General features: G+C 42.7%; 1 protein-coding gene across 4 annotated transcripts in view; it reads left to right on the top strand.

The window, feature by feature from the left end:
- SPIN1 (spindlin 1) overlaps nt 1-22,157 on the top strand; it is a 116,933-nt gene that overhangs the window by 37,147 nt on the left and 57,629 nt on the right. For 3 of the 4 annotated variants that reach the window (XM_075931859.1, XM_075931860.1, XM_006131895.3), the window contains exon 2: nt 15,707-15,781. The exons of the other annotated variant lie outside the window; for it this stretch is intronic. The gene's annotated coding sequence lies outside the window, so the exon portion shown is untranslated. The remainder of the gene's footprint in view (nt 1-15,706; nt 15,782-22,157) is intronic. 4 annotated transcript variants of the gene reach the window in all.

The following is a 22,157-nucleotide window of genomic DNA, read 5'->3' on the forward strand; positions in this document are numbered from 1 at the left end:
GAGGTCTATCATTTGTCATCTCTCTGTATATTAAGTGTTTGTTTAAAAACATTTTTGCTGTTAACAAGCATGTTATCTCTGGAAACACAAATCCAGCGTGAGAACTGCAAAACTGAGCATCTCAGGTATTTTTTAGACTAAGCACTGAGTCCTATTGAGTAGATAAAAAGATTAATCTATAAAAAAGCCTTTTGAACTCCAAAAGATTGGGTCTCTAATCCATGTACTATTGGAATTTATTTTCTTAAACAGTACATGAGTATATTGTCTTTTATACTATAGAATTAGAATTTATAATCCCATTAGTTGGGCCCGCTAGGGCTCTTGTACATTTCAAAAGCAGAATCGCAGGAGAAGTAACGTGAACAGAAACTGCTTCATTCCCTGCTCGCACCGTTTACTGCTATGCCTCTACCTCCCTGTCCTTCTGCAGAGACGATGCTGGGGAGAAATGGCTTTTAAGTCGCCTCCCCCCAGCACTGGTTCCTGCTCTCTCCCCTCCCCCTTGCTGATTCTCTCTGATAGAGGTGGGAGGAAGGGGGGGGGAGTGACTAGTCGCATCACTAGTCGACTATCCATAGTCGACTATGCTTCTTGGATAGTAGATTAGTCTCTTATATCCCTAGTATGAAGTGTTTCATTTCTTTTCAAGCACTTCACTCCTGATAGCAATCATAGGCATCTGAAGGAACAGCAGTTTGGCATGGCACTTGTACCACATAAAAACCTCACTGATAAGTTGAACCAGTGCGGCTTCTGAGGGAGAAATCCTGTGCATTTTGGGGGAGGGGGCAGACAAACCTCTCTAACAGTTTTTTGACATCATTTCAAAAAAAAATCAAAGCTGTTAGAAAGATGGGTGGAGGTTCTAGAGGCTAGTCTTTAAGTGAGATTATTGGGCAGGGTACAAATGAAGTATTAGAAGTTTATGATAAACTGAAGAACCACACAGTCTTTATCATGCATACATTGTGGCCTTATATATGAATATAAATGAAAATATATTCATATAAGCTATCATGAGGCTGTCAGGAGTTCCTGGACCTTGACATGTGAGCAAGCACACTAAAGCATTGCATTTCATAATGCTAATGCCTTCAAAGTGTTTGCTTTTTATAATGAGGGTCTTACTGTTACCATGAGAGCAGTAGTAGGGAACCTGTGGCCTGCAGGTCTCATCCATCCTGCAGCTTGCCTTAATCCAGCCTGTGAGACTTGGGGCTTGCCCCTTTTCCCCACAGTGGGGCAAGTCAGCACTGGCATTCCAGCCACGTGGGGGTGCTGTGGTGCTAGAACTAGCGTGGACTCCCTGCTGTAGGGTGAGGGGGTGGGCCTCAAAGCAAGCTGTGGGCCAGATCCAGCCCACGGGCTGTGTCTGGCTGGGGGTTAGGGTGAATAGTCTCCTGTTCTTCCTGTAAACCTGAACTATGGTTGGCCCTGCTAATACACGTGGCCAGGTCACCTTAATACTGGAACCCATTTTGGATGTACTTTTCCATGACAAAGGAAGGGTTTGAAACTGAACGCACAAGATCCTTGCCTTGAGCGAAATCTATTTGGAAACAGGAAATCAAACAATAGGAGTTGGCAGTTTCTAGAATCAGACACCCCCTGTTTCTCACTAAGATGTGTACTGGAAACATCTAAGACTGATGAGGGAGAAGGATCGGGCCCAAACTACATGGCTGCCCTTCTTGTGTGTGAGGGGGAGAGAGGGAATTAAAACTATTAGGGTAAAATTGAATATAACAAATTTCTTAAGCTTAGCTGCCAGGTTTTATTTTATTTAGCTTAGTAACTTACTTTGATCTCTCTCTTACCACTTGCACCCTCTTAAATCTTACTTTGTATGTCGACTAAAATCATTTTTGTTTATTATTAAACCCAGTGTAAATTGTTACTGGGAGAAGGAAGGGAGACTGCATATATCTCATTGATAAAGGAAACAATCTATGAGCATGATCTGTATAAAATTTTTTAATACAGGGTTAGATGGATTTATCTGGGGTTCTGGTCTAGGAATGTAAGACTGAAACTGTGTAAAGAGTTAATCAATAAACATCAGCTTATCCATTTCCATTACAATGATATGCCAGCTCTTGGTTCTGCTCCTGGGGAGCTGGTTGCAGCCCCGTGCTGAAGACTATGCAGTATAAAACTTATCTTGCAGTGCTTACAGCTCAGTGTAAGCCAGCTCCTGGGTAAGCCAGCTCCTGGTGCTTACTGGCTCCCAGGGAGCATGACCAGCAGCTGGGAGTCAGTGGCATAACCTGTCTTCTGGTACACACCATCTCCAGCTGCCAGCCCTGCTCTCAGGGAGCTAGCTGTTGCCCCACACTGCAGGCTCTGCAATATAAAATGTATACTGCAGGCCAACAGCAGGTGTAACAATGTAACCCCTAGAATTTTTAATGGTTGTATGGTTACATTTTTAACTGTTTTTACATTACTATTCTGGTCCCATTGGGGTATTGTACCTTGGTGCTGGGTCAAGTTCCTGTGACTGAGCATTCCGAAAGCTGAGCTGCTATCAGGTGTCTATGTTGCTGTGCTGTGGGCTGTGACCCCAACTCTGTGCCTTTGCTGTGGGAGACCAGAGGTTAGGGCAGTGTAGCGGGGTGCCCCAGAAGCCAGAGATGGGGCTGCAGTGGTATAATCAGTCTGTTGGGCAATAGTCTCAAGAGGATCACTGAGGAAAAAACTCATCACAATGCCTACCTATAAAAGTGGAAAAGAATTCAAATTTGATACTAGCCCAATTGTCACCATGAATCATTCTTCTCCCATCTCACTACATCTCTGAGGTTCCTCAGAGGCATAATGAACATATTTCCCCAACCCAGACTTCCCACACCTGAATGCGATCTCAGACTAATGCTAAGAAGGTATTAGACCACCATTTGAATCCATGGCAATTTGTTCATTAACTCACCTTTCCATTTAAATTATGTTTTTGATTGTCTGGGAAGAACACAATGAAGAAGAATATACCTGAACTGCTATTCCTCCTATTTTTCTTCAGGTGGTAATTAATGGCAAAGTCACCTGTAGACCACATGCATAGTTCATTCCCAAGGCGTTATCGTATTTCATGTAAATGAGCACATTCAACTTCCACTGTTTCATCCCAGACTGCATCAGGAAATAGAGAAGCCATTCTTCATACACTTAACATAAGGAGAGCCTTGGTCTTCTATTTGTACATGACAAAAGCTTTTAGAAAACTGACTCTTCCTCTCTGTTGCAGGTGAGTCTTAAAGTTACAGCGATTTCACTCAAACACTTTGCAAAAGGGTCTTGAACTGTATCAGGCTCTGTTACCACATGCATAATATAGCACCCCCCATCTTCAGTATGTATTCACTCTGAAATCGGTCACCACGTCTGTGTCCTTCTCCAAAGGTATTTCTATATCAGATATCTGCAGAGCAGTTACTGGGTAACTACATGCACTTTTGAAGAACGCTATGTCATCGAGGGTGACTCTGCTGCAGACACCAAATTTGGTGCCACAGAATTATCATCCATAACAGACTCCATTACAAAGTTCCAACCTCCAGAGGTAGTTAATCATATTATGCAGTCAGGATGATTCTTGCAGATGTGTCCCTATAGGTACTCCATGACCTGTCCTCCTTCCCTCTACTTTGGAGTTTTTGTCATGAACTCTGTATTAAAGAGGGAAATAAGGAGGGTTTGCCTGTGCAAACTGGCTAGCTCATGGCAGACCAAGAGTAGTGCATATATGATCTAAAGCAGCATGCTGTGCACAACCTGTGGGTCATGACCCCAAGGAGGTTGCGTCTGTTTTCCGGGGAGTGGGGGTCGCAGGGCTGGCCCGGCCACCATTTTTCTCCCAGCTCTGCGTACGAGTGAGGGGAGCAGCAAGTGAGCGGAGTGGCATTTAAAGGGGCTCTCTTTTCCTCAACCAAAATTTTCCCGGGGGTCCCACCACTGATCTAAAGTTCTAACACTGCTACTCAAGTCCTATGATAAGCAGCAAAGGGATGCAGAGACGCATCTCAAAAAAAATCATTATTGCATTGCATGAGTAACTTCTCTAGTTTCTTTTTTCTTTTGTGTTAATATGGTGTTGTGGGGTACACCTCTAACTTCAGGCAAGCTATGAAAAATGCATTAGCATACAATGCAATCCTTATCCAGTTTATTCACTTCTATGCAATAATTCTAGAATATCAAGTTGTGTTAATTAAAATAAAGAATGGAAGTCATAACAAATTCTACCTTTATTCACCAGTTTGCTTCACAGAATAAAATGGAAATAATAAGTTTATTGCACAATTAAAGCATTTTTATGTTATGTCAGGCTCATGCTGCAGTGTAGAAATAGTACTAAAATTGTATTGTCTGTGTACCTATCATTTTATTTAATTACCCCTTTTGTACATTTATATATTGTATGGAGTAGAAAGATGTTAAATATTTTTCAACAGCAAAGATGGTGTGAACAGGATGAACTTCAGGGAAAGGGATTGAAGTATGTTTTCAGCATTTCCAGAATAGCAAAAGAAAGATAGACTTGTAGTTTTCAGTCTCCCCTGTTGTGACATTTCAGTGAATTGTACCAGAAACACAGCTTCTATTAATGATGTGTGTTCTCAGCTCTAGAACTCAACAAAGATGAGTCTGGGCATGTTTTTCCCCTTTTCCCCCTTGTTTAAGTATAGGAAGATAGAGGATGCAGCTAGTTGTAAGTTGTGTTGTCTTTTGTTCAAAGAGCAAACTTTGGATGTTGAAAGTTTTACAAACTGTTGATCAATTACTGATCTCTCCTTCAAAGTGTAAAGATATCTGAAAAGGTGGTTCAGAGGCTTCTCTTACGGGGGGGGGGAGGAAGTCCAGTGGCTTCAAAGATTATCTTTTGGGCTATAGAATATAGAAACTGGGTTTGAGGCAGAAACTAATACAACTGCCTAGTAGTAGTGTTTCTGTTGGGTTTTTTTAAAGCCTGTTGCCATACCATTGGCAATAAGGTTTTTGGCAACTTGCATGCCGAACCTAGCAGAGATGAAGGGTAATGCTCTTGAGTAGGACTACTCAACACGTGGCCCGTGGTTCTCATGTGGCCCGCAGCCCATTAGATTGCAAAACAAAGTAGTCATCAATATAATGGTCTTCAGTTGATACGGTTTTTAGCAGTTAAATTCCTGTACGGTCATTGCTCATTAAAAGTGCTGTCATATGGGTAGAAATTGGGTAAATATTGCACTTTATTAATATTAGCAGAACTGACTTAAATGGGGCCTGTGTTGTGTAGTCTTACCTTAATCTTTGCATTCATGTCTGTCAATGTGAAAGAAGCTACTTGCATGTATATGCAACCACACTTGAGTTGTGGCCCTCAGCATGTGCTGTGAGTATCATTGTGGCCCTCTGGGTTTCCAAAGTTGAGTAGCCCTGATCTTGAGAGTTGCTCCATTCTGAGATAAAAAATGGACAGTTGCTCCTCTGCCCCAGAGGCGGCTCCTCCTATAGTACATGGGAATTATCTGTCCTTGTACATGACACTGAAAGTTAATTAGGAACGTGGGCTGTGATGCTGTTCTGCTGACATGTATAGTTTGGGCGGCTGCAGTGGAAGAAATTCATGCCTAGAGCAATAGTGGGCAACATGCGGACTGCATGTAGCCGCTAGGGCCATCCTTGTGGCATGCAGACCCCCATGGCTGCCCTCCCCCACGTATCTGTCATGCACTGAGACACCAGAGCCCTGCACATCCCTGTTGTATCCCTCCCAGGATTTCCTGGAGCATGTGAATTACCTGTCTCTGCTCTTCCCCCTCCCTCCCAGAACTGGAATGCAGAGAATCATTCTAGAGTGGGGGAGGAACATGGATGGCAAGTACTTGGAGGGAAGGGGAAGGTTAGGGGATACATTGAAGGCTTGGATGGCTTATATGTAATGTGATGTAATCATGGTTGCATCCTCCCTATTACTGAATAATAGATAATGTTCATGAGATTAATCCAACTTTATTTAAAAGTTCTCAAATTGGGTGGGGAGGCAAGGGAGAGGATTGGAGGGAGTTGTTAGGGAAGGGGTTAGTATTTACCTGCCAGTCAAACTCTTCATTTTTCAGTGCAGGCTGAAGTAAGTAGTGTCTTAGTTCTGTGGGTAGGTCTGACCTTGCTGCTAAACAGTCAGTCTGCATACAGATTTGTGCATTTAACAACTGATGCAGTCTGATTAGTGTTATTCCTTGCACATTTGCAACTGTAATGACTTATTGTTTATTTGCACAGCTTGTTTCGGCAAGCTTCTAAGTAGTTAAATCCATGAAAAAATTGCATTGACAAATGCTGTGCTGCAAAGGAGGAGATACTGATAAAAATGCTTAAGTTCAAGACTGATGAACCACCGAATGTACAGTTGAAATGTAAAGTCGTTGACAAATAACATACTGTAGGGAAAAAAAGCTGTGGGGGCACTCAAATCTCTGTTCACAAACGTCTAACATTATCACTACTAATAGATCTTTGAGAGCAAAGAGTATTCTAAACATTAACATGAATATGATGCAGAACATCTTGCTCTGATTTGAGTTTTTTTTAAATACCATTACAGTCATCCTAATCCAGACTTGGAACCATAGGCATTTTTTGTTTTGTTTTTTTGTCCTTATGTTGGGTTTTGTGATTATATTAGTGTTTGGCAGCTTTCTAGAGTGAAAGAATGGTCTAGAGAGAAGAATTGCATTAGAAATGGACGCTTAGCTTCTGTACTGACCAGAAGTGGCATTGAAATGCATTTGCCACAGAAAAAAACACGGAATTTGCATGTTTATAGAGTCCCTTTAGTTTTTACATTTTATGAAATAAATTGAAAAAAACAGTATAACTAAATTTTACTGAAAGTACCAGTGTTAACTGGTTCAGTGCCTGTAACTTTCCATCTTGCGGTGCTTGGTTTTTTTAATGCACTTTAAATTTACATACAGTAAAATCCTGTTTCTCCAAGTGTCTGTTATCTGGGTCTCCATGTTAATGAACCCACTGGCAGACTGCCCCATGACTGGCGCTTCAGTTAACATGGGGAGCCTGATAATGGAAGCTTGCATAAAACAGTTGTACTGAATATTAGTGAAATATAGTGTTCAATTGATATCTGTATGTATTGTGGTTAGGAGGAACTAAAGTTCAGTGTTTGATTTTAGACACAGCTTGGGGGTTCCCCCCATGGAAAACCAAGATCCTTGCCCATCAGCCTCTCTGGCTTTCTTAATTATTATCTGCCCCATCTCTCTCTCTCCCCCCTCATGCCCAATCCCATAATATTTTATAGCTGAAATGTTTCAGCTAAGTTTCTGTTAGTTCTGGCAGTTAGCTACCGGAAATAGCAGAAACAACTTCCTGGCTGTAATGAAACAACATTAAAAAAAAATCACCAAATGGGCACTGGACTGAAATGGTATTGCAAACAGCTGGAAACACTTGAGGAGGATAGCTAAGTGTGAGTCAATGTTACTGAATGCCATCTTGCAGGTACATAGAATAACTGATCAACCTGGGAGTGATTCAAAATCTCCGAATAAGTGCTAGCAGGTCAAAAGTCAGTATCCAGGTCCCTCAAAGTACAGGATGACCCTCCCGAATGAGACACTCTTGACCAAGGAGCTAAGGGGGTCAGGAGTGGGAGCTGGCCGTGAGATTGCTGCAACAGCTGCACCAAGAGGCAGAGCCCCAGCCAGGCTAGGGAATCCCCATCAACAGTGGGGTTTGGGGGGCTGTTCCACCTTCCAACCAAGTGGCTGTTCCACCTTCTTCCTCTGTGAGAGGGTAGGACAATGTAGGATGAAGCACAGTGTGAAAGGGCCAAGGACTGCTCAGCTTCTGAAACGTGCTCAGTTCTGACTGACTGTGGAGTTGCTGCCCAGTCTACCCTCCACAGTTGCTGTGTTGCCAGGGAGCCATTAATGGATTCTGAGCAGTTAACTGAAGGAGAGTCTGGTAAAAGGACTTTGGTCCAAATCCCTTCCTATATTTCACAACTTGCCCCTGTCCAGCTCTGCAGTGGTTCATTTCTATTCTTGGTCATCAGTGTCCACTCTCTCTCTATTCTTGGTCATCAGTGTCCACTCTCTCTCCCATTGCAGCAAGCAAACCAGAGACTCACTTTGAGTCTCCAAAGTTGGAAATTGGTGTCCTTAGGGTGAGATCATCCTGTGTCAGGGCTGCATCTGAATAGCACCGTTAAAATGGAGAAAGGGACCATGAGAAGACTCCTTCATCCCATCCGGCATAACCCTTCATCTGAACCACCTTTCTTAGGGCAAGAAAACTGTTTTGAAAGACTAATCACCGAATTCTTACCTTCACCAATTTATATATCGGTTGATTTAATAGTCTATTAACCTCATTAATTCTTATTGGTTATTGGACTAGTGTGTATAGTCCCTAGGAGTGGGCCGGCAGCCAGTGTGCTCCAGCTTCACTCCTTAGGAGCCCCCTGCAGGGGATGTATCAGAGGCAGCAGCACAGGGTAGCAGTAGCCCCTTTTCAAGGGTGGGGAGGAGTCTGAGCTCCCAGACCCAGCTTGAGCCAGAACTGATCTGGGCTGCCTGCCCACCTCACTCCTAATATACCTTAAATTCAGAGCAGTAGTAGGGGTAGGTACCAGACATGGCACAAGCCAGGACTGAGCTGGGCTGGCTGCCCACCCACTTTCTAATACTTTAGATGCAGAGCTGCAGCAGGGATAGGTCCTGGACCTGGCACAAGCCAGGCTTGCCAGCCTGTTTAAAAATGTACTTGCAGTGGGGGTGCTGGAAATCCATGTGTTCTATAGCCTAACCAATCGACTACACTATTGCATCCCTATATCACAACCCATTCTTCTAGGAGACTATGAATTTTCACTCTGCATTTAAGGACGAAGATCAAAGGAGACCTAAGAAAGATTTGTTAGATATTTAGGCTAGGTCTACACTGCAAAAATAAATGGGGGAAAAAACTCAATTTGCATTACGCAGATTGCAAATCATAATATGCTTTGTTGTTGAAAGAGGCTTTTCTGAAATTGAATGTATCTACACGGTGCCAAATTTTGTAAAAAAGTGCTCTTTCAACACATCCCTTCTTTCTCGTATAATGAGGTTATATAATAATAGGGATGGTGAAGAGCCTGGCCACTTTTTAAAAAAAAATTCAGAAAAAGGGGATGCATTCCTTGGACGCAGCATTTCTTTTCCGGGATATCTCCATATCCTGGAAAAGCACTGCAGTCTAGACGTAGCCTCAGAATCTCTTCAGTGCTCCAGCATAAAATGCTAAGGGAAGGAAAAAGGCTCCCATAATTTCCATCTTAAGAGTCTGATTTAGGGGATTGCTCCAGGAGGCACTTCTAAAGGCACAAAGTGGAATCTGTGTGTCTTACAATACATACATCTGCAGAGTTCAATAGGGCAGATGAACGTCAGTGTCAAGCTCTCTAGCTCTTCATTGTGGGGTGCAGCAAGGCCAATTAATGCAAAAAAGGCCAGACCATACAGGGGCTAATCCTTATGGAAATGCATACTCTCAACCTTGCAAAAGAAAATTCATGCTTATGGGAAGAAGGCCAGGATTCCAGATTAGAGTTAGAGGATCAAATAGTTAAAATAACACCAACAACACATGGAAGATAGACTTTTAGGTGAAAGTGAACTGATTATTGTAAATTATGATTGAGGCTTGCAGAGGCCTTAGCTATAGGTATATATGCCTCATGCACTATGGAAAGTGTAACAGTGGGATACAGTGTTCCTGTGACATTTAAAAGTTTGTGAAATATTGAGTTGTCACAATTCCTTTAACTATGAGGCTGTCATTTGCTGCTACTGGAGATCACCATGCTTTAATGTCCTGTTTTTTTTCCCCCCAGCTTCTGATGCAGGTTGCCATGCCTTGTTTTACAACCACTTCGTAGATGAATATGGAGTGATGAGGCGCAGTCCAGATCTGGAAGGACTGGCCAGTAGAAAGGGGCTTCTTGTCCCCCTACTCATTTATTTCTAATTCATGATCATTCCTGGCCTCTGTTATAGAAGGCCAAAAGGCACCATGCTTCGCACCAGTGAAAGTGTATCCTGTAATAACTACAAAAGATGATGTGCCTGTTACCCTGGTCAGGCAAAATGAGTGAGGTAATACCTTTTAGTGGAGCAACTTCTGTTGATGAGAGAGCTGAGCTTTCAAGCTACACAGAGCCCTTCTGAAGTTGAAAGCTTCTGAAAGTTTGTGTCTCATCAACAGAAGTTGGTCCAGTAAAAGATACTTTTGCCAACTTTGTGTCATATCCTGAGACCAACACAGCTACAACACTGCACATTTCCCATGTTGCTCAGGAACATGTTTCTAACTACAAGTACTCTGAAAGAATTGTTTCCTCACTGTACAGGATTGTCACTAGCCTCCAAACTCACGCAGGCATAGTCTTAGCCCTCTTCTTCAGGCATGAAATTTTCTGAGGAAATCAGGTCAACAAGAATAAGTAAATGCAACAAGAGCTGTTATTTGGTAACCTAAATCTCTCTGCATATTTTCACAAGTAAAGCTAACTTGGGTGGACAGTATTGCCAGTATTGTTCCTATCAGACTAAACAAAAAAACCCTTGCCTATAGGCTTCTTCCTGACAAGAGGAGTCTGAGCATTCAAAATAGCCACCCTAAATTATCTGTGAATGGTGCTGGTAGTAGTAGAAGCTGTCCCTTCTCTGAAGAGGAAATAAGGCCTTTACTTCTAATGTCTAAAGCAGGAAGGACTTGAAGTGCTAATAAACAAACACCGCTATGACCTAGTTAGTATCACACAGATGTGGTGGGATATTATACACAATAGGAATATTGTTATAGAAGGGTACAGCTTGCTCACGAAGGATAGGCAGGGGAAAAAGGGAATGTGGTATTGCCTTATAGACTAAAAATGTGTACACTTGGACTGAGGTTGAGGTGGACATAGGAGACCAGACTTGTTGAGAGTCTGAGTTGGGTAAAAAGGGTTAAAAGAACAAGGGTGATGTCTGTAGTAGACCCCTAGCATGACCACCTACCCAGGCAGAAGAGATGAGTGAGACTTTTTTTTTAAACAATTAACAGTCATCCAAAGCACAGGATTTGATGGTGATGGGGAATTTCAACTATGCAGATATATGTTGGGAAACTAACAGAGCAAGGCACAGATTATCTAATAAGTTATTGAACTGCATTGGAGGTGGGTTTTTTTAATTTCAGAAGGTTGAGAAAGCTACTGTGGGGAAGCTATTCTAGATTTGATTTTAACCAACATGGAGGAACTGGTTGAAAACTTGAAAGTGGAAGGCAGCTTGGGTAAAAGTGATCATGAAATCCTAGAGATCATGATTCTAAGGAATGGTAGACGGGAGAACAGCAAAATAGAGACGGTGGATTGCAGGAAAGTATGTTTCAGTAACTCACAGAGCTGGTAGGCAAAGTCCCATGGAAAGCAAGACTAAGAAGGAAAAACAACTGAAGGCAGTTGATAGTTTTTCAAAGGGGAGCTAAGGGCCAAGAACCAAACTATTCCATTGCATATACCACCTTGGCTTAACCAGGAGATCTTACATGATTTACAAATCAAAAAGGAGTTGTATAAAAAGTGGAGACCAGACCAAATTACAAATGATGAATATATGCAAATAATGCAAGTACACAAGGGCAAGATTAGGAAGGCAAAGGCTCAAAACGAGCTCAGTCTAGATAGTGACATAAACGGTAACAAGAAAATATTTTACAAATATGCTAGAAGCAAGAGGAAGTTCAAGGACTGAAGCCTGTTGCTCAGTGAGGAGAGAGGAAAGTAACAGGAAACCTGGAAATGGCAGAGGTGCTTAACTTGTTTTGATTTTCACGAAAGATTTATGATGATGCGATGCCAAACATAGTGAATGCTAGTAGAAATGGTGTAGATTTAGAAATTAAAAAAAACACAAGTTAAAATTACTTACAAAAGTTAGAGGTCTGCAAGTCACCAAGGCCTGATGAAATGCATCCTAGAATACTCAGGAGGTATTTGAGCATTTAGCCATCATCTTTGAAAAATCGTGGAAGACGGGAGAGATTCCAGAAGACTGGAAAAGGGCAAATACAGTACCCATCTATAAAAAGGGAAATAAGAACAACCAAGGAAACTACAGATCAGTCAGTTTAACTTCTGTGCCAGGGGAAACAAAGGGGCAAATAGTTAAGGAATTCATCTGGAAGATAAAGTGATTGGTTACAGCTAGCATGGATTTGTAAAGAACAAATCATGTCAAACCAATCTGAGAGCTTTCTTTGATAGGATGGCAAGACTTGTGGACAAGGGAGAAGCGATGGACATGATATACCTAGACTTTAGTAAAGCTTTTGATGCGGTCTCACATGACCACCTTATTGATAAACTAGATCAATAAATCAGTACAACCTAGATGGAGCTACTATAAGGTTGGTGTAAAACTGGCTGCATAATCAGTCTCAGAGTAGTTAATAATGGTTCACAGTCATGCTGGAAGGGCATAACTGGGGTTCTGCAGAGGTCTATTTTGGGACCGGTTCTGTTCAGTATCTTCATCAATGATTTAGATATTGGCATAGAGAGTATGCTTATTAAGTTTGCAGATGATAAAAAGCTGGGAGGGTTTGCAAGTGCCTTGGAGGATAGGATCCTAATTCAAAATTATCTGGACAAATGGGAGAAATGGCCTGAAGTAAACGGGATGAAGTTTAATAAGGACAAATGCAAAGTACTCAATTTAGGAAGGAACAATCAGTTTCACACATACAGAATGGGAAGTGACTATGGAAAGAAGTACTGCAAAAAAGATCTAGGTGTTATAATGCACCACAAGCTAAGTCAACAGTGTGACACTTGCACACAAAAAAGCAAGCATGATTCTGGGATGTGTTAACAGGAATGTTGTGAGCAAGACACAAGTAATTATTCCACTCTACTCTGCACGGATTATGCCTCAACTGTAGTATTGTATCCAGTTCTGGGCACCACATTTCAGGAAAGAGATGGAGAAATTGGAGAAGGTCCAGAAAAGAGCGACAAAAATTATTCAAAATCTGGAAAACATGACCTATGGAGGAAGACTGAAAGAACTGAGCTTGTTTAGTTTAGGGAAGACATGATAGCAGTTTTCAAGTATTTAAAAGGCTGTTACAAGGAGGAGGGAGGAAAAATTGTTCTCCTTGGCCTCTGCTGATAGGACAAGAAGCGGTGGGCTTAAATTTCAGCAAGGGGGTTTAGGTTGGACATTAGGAAAAAGTTCCTAAGTGTCAGGATTGCTTACTCTTTCCTTACTAAAAACATCTTTTCCCCAGGAGCAGTCTCAGGCCATTCTGCTGGATGAGTGTGAGGATTCTAGTCAAACTTTCCAATAAGTAAACTCAACAGGACACTTATCACCACAAGGCTGGAGGAATGGGGTTCAGACTTCTGAGAGAGCCAGTCAAATGAGAACAATGCAGGATAGAATGAAATATCACCACAGTCCAATATATAATCAGGCAATATGTAGACTTCATGCTGCCAACAGATACCTCAGTCATGTTCTATGTCAGCAGAGCAAAAGAGAATGGCATCTACAGACAGAGAAGCTCAAGTTCTATGACTTGACCTGAGGAGAATCAGCAGTTACTCTGCTTCCTTTGTGTCCATTACAAAGTGAATGTCACAGCTCACTTCTCAGCATGCAAAAGATAGATTATACAGAATGAGGACTACACCCAGAGGTCTTCCATCTACTGGAAAAGAAACTTGGTTTCCTAGCAATAGATCTGTTTGCATACCATTTGAATCACAAAGATTCAATGTTCCATTCTTGCCAGTGAGATTATGAAGCCAAGGCAACAGATGCCTTGTAGCAAAGATGTCTCAAAAGGAACTGATCTTTATTTTTAATATTCCTTTTCTCTCATTAGAACACTTCAGAAGAAAAGCAGAACTGGTAATTCTGGTAGTCCTGTTCTGGCCATGGAGACCTCCTTATTGTGGTACAAAGACCTTCCTCCTCTATCCACGCAGATGGGATCTTTATTACAAAATCCAGTCATAAATAAGAATCCAGACAGTCTGAGCCTTGTTGTCTAGTTGGTGAACAAAGCTTCTTGAGCCAAAGAGGTTATTCGGAAGAGATAATATCCACATTTTAAGTTTCTAGAAGGACGTTCAACACAGCATATACTGGGACTTTGGGTGACTTTTGGTACCAGGATGAGAGTGTCACTCTTAAATCTGTGTCAGTACTGCAGATTCTTGGATTTTTTTCAAGATGGGTTCAGGGCTTGATAGTTCAGACATTTGAAAGTCAAGTTGCTGCTTCGTCTGGCAAGTTCTTAGTTAGAGCAGAGAATTGGTATATTTCATCTTTCCTAGATGTCTGATAGGCATTTTTTGAGAATAGCATGACTTCTGCATCTTCCCAAAGTACAGAGTTATTTCATGGGATTTTACCTGATTAAGGTACCTCGACAAGCTCTCTATTGAAGCTGTTTATGAAAGTAGTTCATTACTTTCTAATCAGTTAATTTTTTTCATAACTATCATAGTGGTTCACAGTGTATCAGAATTAGGCACATTTTACGTGTAACCCGAGCATTTTAAAACTTGACACCCATCTTTCTGTGAAGATTAAGTGATACTCACTCAACCATATACCAGAAGACTAAACTCCAGGCTCTGTAGAGTATCCCAAAGACAATTTGTGGCATTTTTTGGGAACCACAGTAGGAATGTTAGCAATTATCCAGCTACTTTTATCCAGGGGATAAAATGATGTTCTTGGCCTCTGTTTGTCAGAGGCTGGAGAGGGATGGCAGGAGACAAATCGCTTGATCATTGTCTTCGGTCCACCCTCTCTGGGGCACCTGGTGCTGGCCACTGTCAGTAGACAGGATACTGGGCTAGATGGACCTTTGGTCTGACTCAGTACGGCTGTTCTTATGTACTTGACTGGCATAAGCTTATCGGGTAGTCAAGTGTAGTACTTGACTACTCCTCCCCCTGCCACCCTCCTTTCTGCCTCTGTATGAGAGACCGCAAGGGGAGAGGGAACAGGAACCCATGCCTCTGCAGTACTGCCTACCCCCTCCCCCTGCTTTCTCTATTAGAGGCAGCAGGGAGGTATGGGGGAGGCTGCTCCGAAAGCAGTCCCCGTCCGCATGGGTCACAGCAAGGAGCTCCCCTCTGCGCCTGCCAGCCGAGAGAGGTTGCTGCCACCATGCAGCTCCTGATCATGGCAGTTGGGGCTGGCTGCGTGCAGGGGTTGCTTTAGCAGCAGCAGCCTGTTCCCATGGCCCTCCCTGGCCGCTGTGAACAGGGACTGCTGGACTTGGCCTGAGCTGGGACTGAGCAGTCCTGGCTTGGCCTGTTCCAGGATGCTGCACCTCTGCATTTTAAATGTAGTAGGAGTCTGACGGTTCTTGATAAATTTAAAATGCAGAACTGCAGTGCGGGTGATTCCTGGAGCCAGCACAAGCTGGGACTGCTCAGTCCTGGCTTCAGCCAGCTTCAGGATCTACCCTACTAAGGCTCTGCGAGCAGCCCCTTATCGACTAATCATGTAGTTGATACAAATTGTATTGATTACACAATTAGTCAGATAACTGCAATTTAACATACTTAAACTACAGAAATCTAAAGTATATACTCACTGCACAGCTCAATGCAGAAAGACAAATACTTTCTTTGTGCTTTATTATACAGTGTCAAGAGGAAAGAAGGCTTCAAAATCACTGTCTCAGAACCATAACAGTGAAAATCATCTGATGCTGCCTTTTGGTAAGTTGGTACTCCTCATTTTGGTATTTCAGTAATTTTTTTAGAATGGCGTTATGTAGCCTCTTTTACATCTTTACATAACTCTGTATAGCATACATCCTCTCCCCTCAAGTGGATAGTGCTATAAAAATCCCAATGTCCTGGATCTGTAACCTCATTGCAAATATGAATAGACAGATTTTTCCTTTTTTGGAATAGAGCATAAATAAATGTTCATGTAATGAATTCCACAGATCTAACCTACCCCAAGTAGGCTGTCAGTTGGGGAAAGAGATGGGATTACTAATTGTTAGTGTTATTTTATTTTATTTTTTTCAAATTGAATTTCATGCTCTTCTGGTTGGTTGCTGTATTTAGTCTCAATGCTTGCTCTCATAATTAGTTTTTTCCTGGGCTACAGAGGTGTTTCGATTAGTGGCTGAACAGAGATGGAGCTGTATCTCCCTTGCCATGAGTAATAGATCTGGTTTGCTCCAAAGTTGTTGAGCAGACATCTATGTCATAACTCTTTTCCTGTAAATTTCCTTTCTTGGAGTAAGGCCTGGATAAACTTTCATATTATGCATTGGGATTATTTTATTTCAGAGTGACTCACTCCAGAAAAAATGTAGATCAATATTATGACCTTGACATTTAATTTGTGTCCTTAGAAGCTGGAGATTGCATCTAGCACTTCTAAAAAGCAGGAAGGTTTTGGAAGGCCAAACTGGGGGAAAGTTATAAAAAACCAAACTCAAAAAGTCCGAGAGGAATCCACTAGAGGGTGCCAAAAGGCCTACTCATGAATAATTAGGTGTAATTCCACATTGACGTTTTATTGAATAGAACAGAAATTGAAATGCAGTAAGCCTCTCTTGCACTACTTTGCCATGATTGAATTGTTACAGTGGAGCTGATACTAAAAGCAGATTTCTATGGGCAGTGTAGTGGTAATTCTTATTTACTGCTGTATTAATGATGATGATTCTTCTCTATTGTCAATGTATCTAATTATATTAGATATTAAATTTCTTTAAATACATAAATCTTTGATACAACTTTTAACTGGTATAACTATAAAGAAAAACAATAGTTCATTCAAAACTGATCAAAATGATTTGTTACACAAAATATTAAACATTCTTAAGTCTGATTTGATTGGCATTAAGCTCATTTTTCATAGCTGTGAACATTTTATTTATAGGGATTATTTTAATAGGAAAATATTTTTATTGCTAGATAAAAATTTAGCAAATTAGGAATTACTGTAATCCCTTTAGTGTTATCTATCCATTTCCTAGTGGGCAGTTGTGTCTATGTACAAGTGATCACAATTAATACTTCTTGTTGCAACTTTTTGAAGAGATCTCCCTGCAGAGTTGAGAAACTTCTAGTACTACATGAGCTGAAATCTGGTTAGCAGGCCACTAGCCCCTATTTGGTATTGGAAAGGCCTATGTCAAAGCATTCAGGCCTCGAGCAGACTGCAGAGAATTTTTTCCCATTGGTGCCCTTATTCATGATGATGAAAGTGCCAGGATGAGAGCTGAGCTAGAGACAGGTGTTCTATTTGTTGTGGTTTTAAGTCTCAGGACAAAGAAAAGGAGGGAACAGTATCTTAGCTGCTGTGGCACAGGCTGCCCCCGACTTGGGACGCAATTGGTTATTGGGATAGTGTTGCAAGTCAGGGGCGTCGTAACTCGAGCCCGCATTTGACAGGCGTGCGCTGTCGTAAAAGCGGGGCTGAGGACGTAAGTCGGGGTATTTCGGTCCCTTCTGCACTTATGGCAAAAGTCGTAAGTACAGGGGGTCATAAATCAGGCAGTCATAAAGCAGGGGCCTCTGTAGTGAGGAGTCTGACATGAGGTGTTCTGACAGGACTCCTGCTCCTTAAGTGATGATGATTGTTCAGCTGTGTGTTTGGCCCTTCTGTGTGTCATAGGCTTGCGCTAATAGTCAACACAGCAGATTCTGAAAGCCCCCAAAAGACCACAAAATCAGATTAGGGTCAAAAGCACCAAAGAAAGTATAATAATAATTGACAGACAATACCAAATCACTGCATATATGTACTACCTGACAATGGACCAACTCAGTCAGTGCCAGGAATGCGACAGTGCCCCCTCAGTTGAAGAAAGACAGCCTTTCCAAGACAACTTTATTTACAGGTGCACATATTACCTTGTATGTGTGAGTTTGATCACTATCATGCTGTCAGTTTAGACCCTGTCCTGAAGCTGGGTCAGTATGTTCCTCTTACTTGTGAGGAGTATGGTAGTAGCAAGATGTTTCTTCATGATGCGTCCTGTTACAACAGCTCTGGAATATGCTTATGGCATGGGCTTACAGCTACTTATGAGTGTTTCTGTAATATCAGCCCTATTCTTGCCAAGTTCTTAGCCAGGGCGTGTCTCTTGTTCACAGCTCTGCCTTGCTTTATATTAGCGAAGTCTTGAGCATTGCTATCTAGGTCTCAGGCCTCTCACCAGGCCTGTGATACCTGAGCTTGTTTCAGGCCCTCATCTTACTACAGCTATATCTTAATGGAGGCAGTCCTGTAACCCATCTCACAACCCTCTTAGTCATCAAAAGGAAGATCTTTGAAAGGCTTCTTCTCAGAATTATTTGCCAGAGGAGATCCCTGTGACCAGATCTGTCAGTTTCAGTGTCTAGAACAGTCTTGAAAATTTCAGTATTGGGTTCCTCAAAGTCCAGAGCCCAGGACTTCTCCACAGAAGATTAGTCTGGTATTGATGGTAGAGCATTCCCTTAAGCTTGCTGATCCCATCTTACTCAGACAGATCTGAGCCGTCCTTTCTGGCACCATTGTTGACTGTTGAAACTGGCTACCTCATCATAGAGCAGTTCTTAATTCATGTAGGTCCATAGGCTAGGTCAATTGCAACCACTCTGGAAGCCTTTGCTATAGCCAGAGACACATTGTGCCTTTTTGCATGATACCCGGTGGCAGGGTATTTCCATTATTTCCTGATATCATGTCTGATTTGTGGTTTGCGACTTAAACTAGTTGAGGTTATCAACATCCAAGTATCAAGTTGATGAAGTTCCAGCTGATAGTCCCTAGCTATAGGATCATAAAACTGGGAGAGACCTCCGAAGGTCATCAAGTCCAGCCCCCTGCTCTAGGCAGGACCAATTCCAACTAAATCAAGCCAGCAAGGACTTTGTCAAGCCAAGACTTAAACACCTCTAGGGATGGAGACGCCACTACTTCCCTAGGTAACCCATTCCAGTGCTTCACCATCCTCCTAGTGAAATAGTTTTTCCTAATATCCAACCCGGACCTCTCCCACCACAACTTGAGACCATTGCTCCTTGTTCTGCCATCTGTCACTACTGAGAACAGCCTCTCCATCCTCTTTGGAACCTCCCTTCAGGAAGTTGAAGGCTGCTATCAAATCCCCCCTCACTTTTTGCTTTTGCAGACTAAACAGACCCAAGTCCCTCAGCCTCTCCTTGTAGGTCATATGGTCCAGCCCCCTAATTTTGGTTGCCCTCCGCTGGATCCTCTCCAATGCATCCACATCCTTTTTGTAGTGGGGGGCCCAGAACTGGATACACGACTCCAGATGTAGCCTCACCAAAGCCGAATAATGACATCTCTGGATCTGCTGGCAATGCTCCTCTTAATGCAACCTGATATGCCATTAACCTTCTTGGCTACAAGGGCACACTGTTGACTCATATCCAGCTTCTCATCCACTGTAACCCCCAGGTCCTTTTCTGCAGAACTCCTACAGGCAGTCCCCAGGTTACGTACAAGATAGGGACTGTAGGTTTGTTCTTAAGTTGAATTTGTATGTAAGTCGGAACTGGTACATATTATAGGGGAAACTCTAGCCAAACATTTCTCCAGAGATCAGTTTTATTCTCCCACACCTCACTTCCCCCAATCCTTTATTCTCAAGCTGAGGTATCTGCTGAGAAAAGCCGCTCCGCATCTCCCTGGTCTGCTGCGGTGGGAGGGCGCTAGCTTCACGTCTCCCTGGTCTGCTGGGGGGAAGCAGCTAGTGCGGGGTTGCCTCACCCCGTTTGTAAGTAGGGATCTGATGTAAGTCGGATCCATGTAACCCGGGGACTGCCTGTACTTAACTGGTTGGTCCCCAGCTAGTAACAATGCTTGGGATTCTTCCATCCCAAGTGCAGGACTCTACACTTGTCCTTGTTGAACCTCATCAGATTTCTTGTGGCCCAATCCTCCAATTTGTCTAAGTCACTCTGGACCCTATCTCTGCCCTCAAGCATATCTACCTCTTCCCCCAGCTTAGTGTCATCCGCAAACTTGCTGAGGGTGCAATCCATCCCCTCATCCAGGTCATTAATAAAGATATTGAACAAAACTGGTCCTAGAACCGAACCTTGGGGCACTCCGCTAGAAACCGACCGCCATCCTGACATCAAGCCATTGATCACTACCTGCTGGGCCCGGCCTTCTATCCATCTTACCATCCATTTATCCAATCCACATTCCCTTAACTTGCTGGGAAGAATATCGTGGGAGACGGTATCAAAAGCCTTGCTAAAGTCAAGGTATATTACATCCACTGATTTTTCCCATGTCCACCGAGCCAGTTACCTCATCATAGAAGCTAATCAGATTGGTCAGGCACAACTTGCCCTTTGTGAATCCATGCTGACTATTCCTAATCATTTTCCTCTCGTCCAAATGCCTCAAAATGGATTCCTTAAGGATCCCTTCCATGATTCTTTCCAGGAACTGAGGTAAGACTGACCGACCTATAGTTCCCTGGATCGTCCTTCCATTTTTTGAAGATGGGCACTACATTTGCTTGTTTCCAATCATCCGGGATTTCTCCCGATCTCCACAACTTTTCAAAGATAATAGTCAAAGGCTCCTCAAGGACATTTGCCAACTCTCTCAGTACCCTCGGGTGCATTAAGTCCGGACCCATGGATTCGTGTACATTTAGCTTTTCTAAATAGTTCCTAACCTGTTCTTTACCCACCACGGGCTGGCCATCTTCATCCCATCTTGCGTCATTTAGCGCAGAAGTCCAGGAGCTGACCTTGTCTGTGAATACAGAGGCAAAGAAAGCATTGAGTACTTCAGCTTTCCCCACATCATCTGTCACTAGGTTACCTCCTTCATCCATTAGGGGCCGCACACCCTCTCTGATCACCACCTTCTTGTTAACATGCCTGTAGAAACTTTTCTTGTTATCCTTCACATCCTTAGCCAGTCACAATTCCGTTTGCGCTTTCGCCTTCCTGATAACCCCCAGGCATTCTTGAGCTATACATTTAAACTCCTCCCTGGCCATTTGTCCAAGTTTCCACTTTTTGTAAGCTTCCTTTTTGTGCTTAAGTTCACCAAGGATTTCCCCTTTAAGCCCATCTGGTCTCTTACCATGTTTGCCTCTCTTGCTACGCGTTGGGATGGTTTTTTTTTTCTGTGCCTTCAATAAGGCTTCTTTAAAATACAGCTGTTTGGGACCATCCTCCTGCCTCCCATCCAGACAGTGCCCAGGAATTTTACCTCATGAGAGGGGCCTTGGAATTTGTCAGGTGGTAAATCCAAACCAAGACCTTCTAATGTTGTTCTTACTTGATTCATGGCCTCTTGGACGTCATCGGAGGAATCTCCTCCTATTAAGATGTCATCTATGTACTGCAATATTTGGACACTCGGTGGCAGGGTCAGGCCATCTAGGACCCTTGCCAGTGCCCCATTGCAGGTTGTTGGGGAATGTTTATAGCCTTGAGGCATACGAGTAAAAGTATATTAAACCCCTTTCCAGGTGAAAGCAAATTTTTCCCAATCTGCAGGTTGCAGGGGAACCATGAAAAACATATCCTTTACATCTAGTACAGCCAACCACTGCTTGTTCCAAGTCTGTATACTGTTTACAATGCTGACCATGCTAGGACCTGCAGCCGTCAAAGGTCCCGTGCTGCTATTTAGTTTTCGATAGTCTATAATGAGTCTCCATTTCCCATTTGGTTTCTTGACTGGCCATACTGGTGAGTTATATGGGGAGTAAGTGCGAGCTAAGATTCCCCATTTTTCCAAGTCTTTGATTAGTTCAGAGACCGGAGCTATAGCTTCGGCTCAGATACTGTACTGTTTCATTGTGGTTACTGTGGAAGGTGGGAGAGCGGGGGCTTGAGTCAGCAAACTAATCTTGTAGCGAGGGGTGTCTGTATCACCCAGGACAGTCACGTGTGACTTAAGGTCAGCTCCAAAAGCCCATCTTTCTCCATTAATCACTCCCTTCCTCTTAAGATATCCATGCCAAGTATGCTGGCATTTCCAAGGACTATTTCATGCTTTCGGGGCTGTCTGTGGGGTTTTAAGGGAATATCCAATTTTATTTTGACCAGAGGATAAGTTGTAACTGTGCCATTTACTCCAGTA

The sequence above is a fragment of the Pelodiscus sinensis genome, chromosome 6, assembly GCF_049634645.1.
Source record: "Pelodiscus sinensis isolate JC-2024 chromosome 6, ASM4963464v1, whole genome shotgun sequence".
Taxonomy (NCBI): Eukaryota; Metazoa; Chordata; order Testudines; family Trionychidae; genus Pelodiscus; species Pelodiscus sinensis.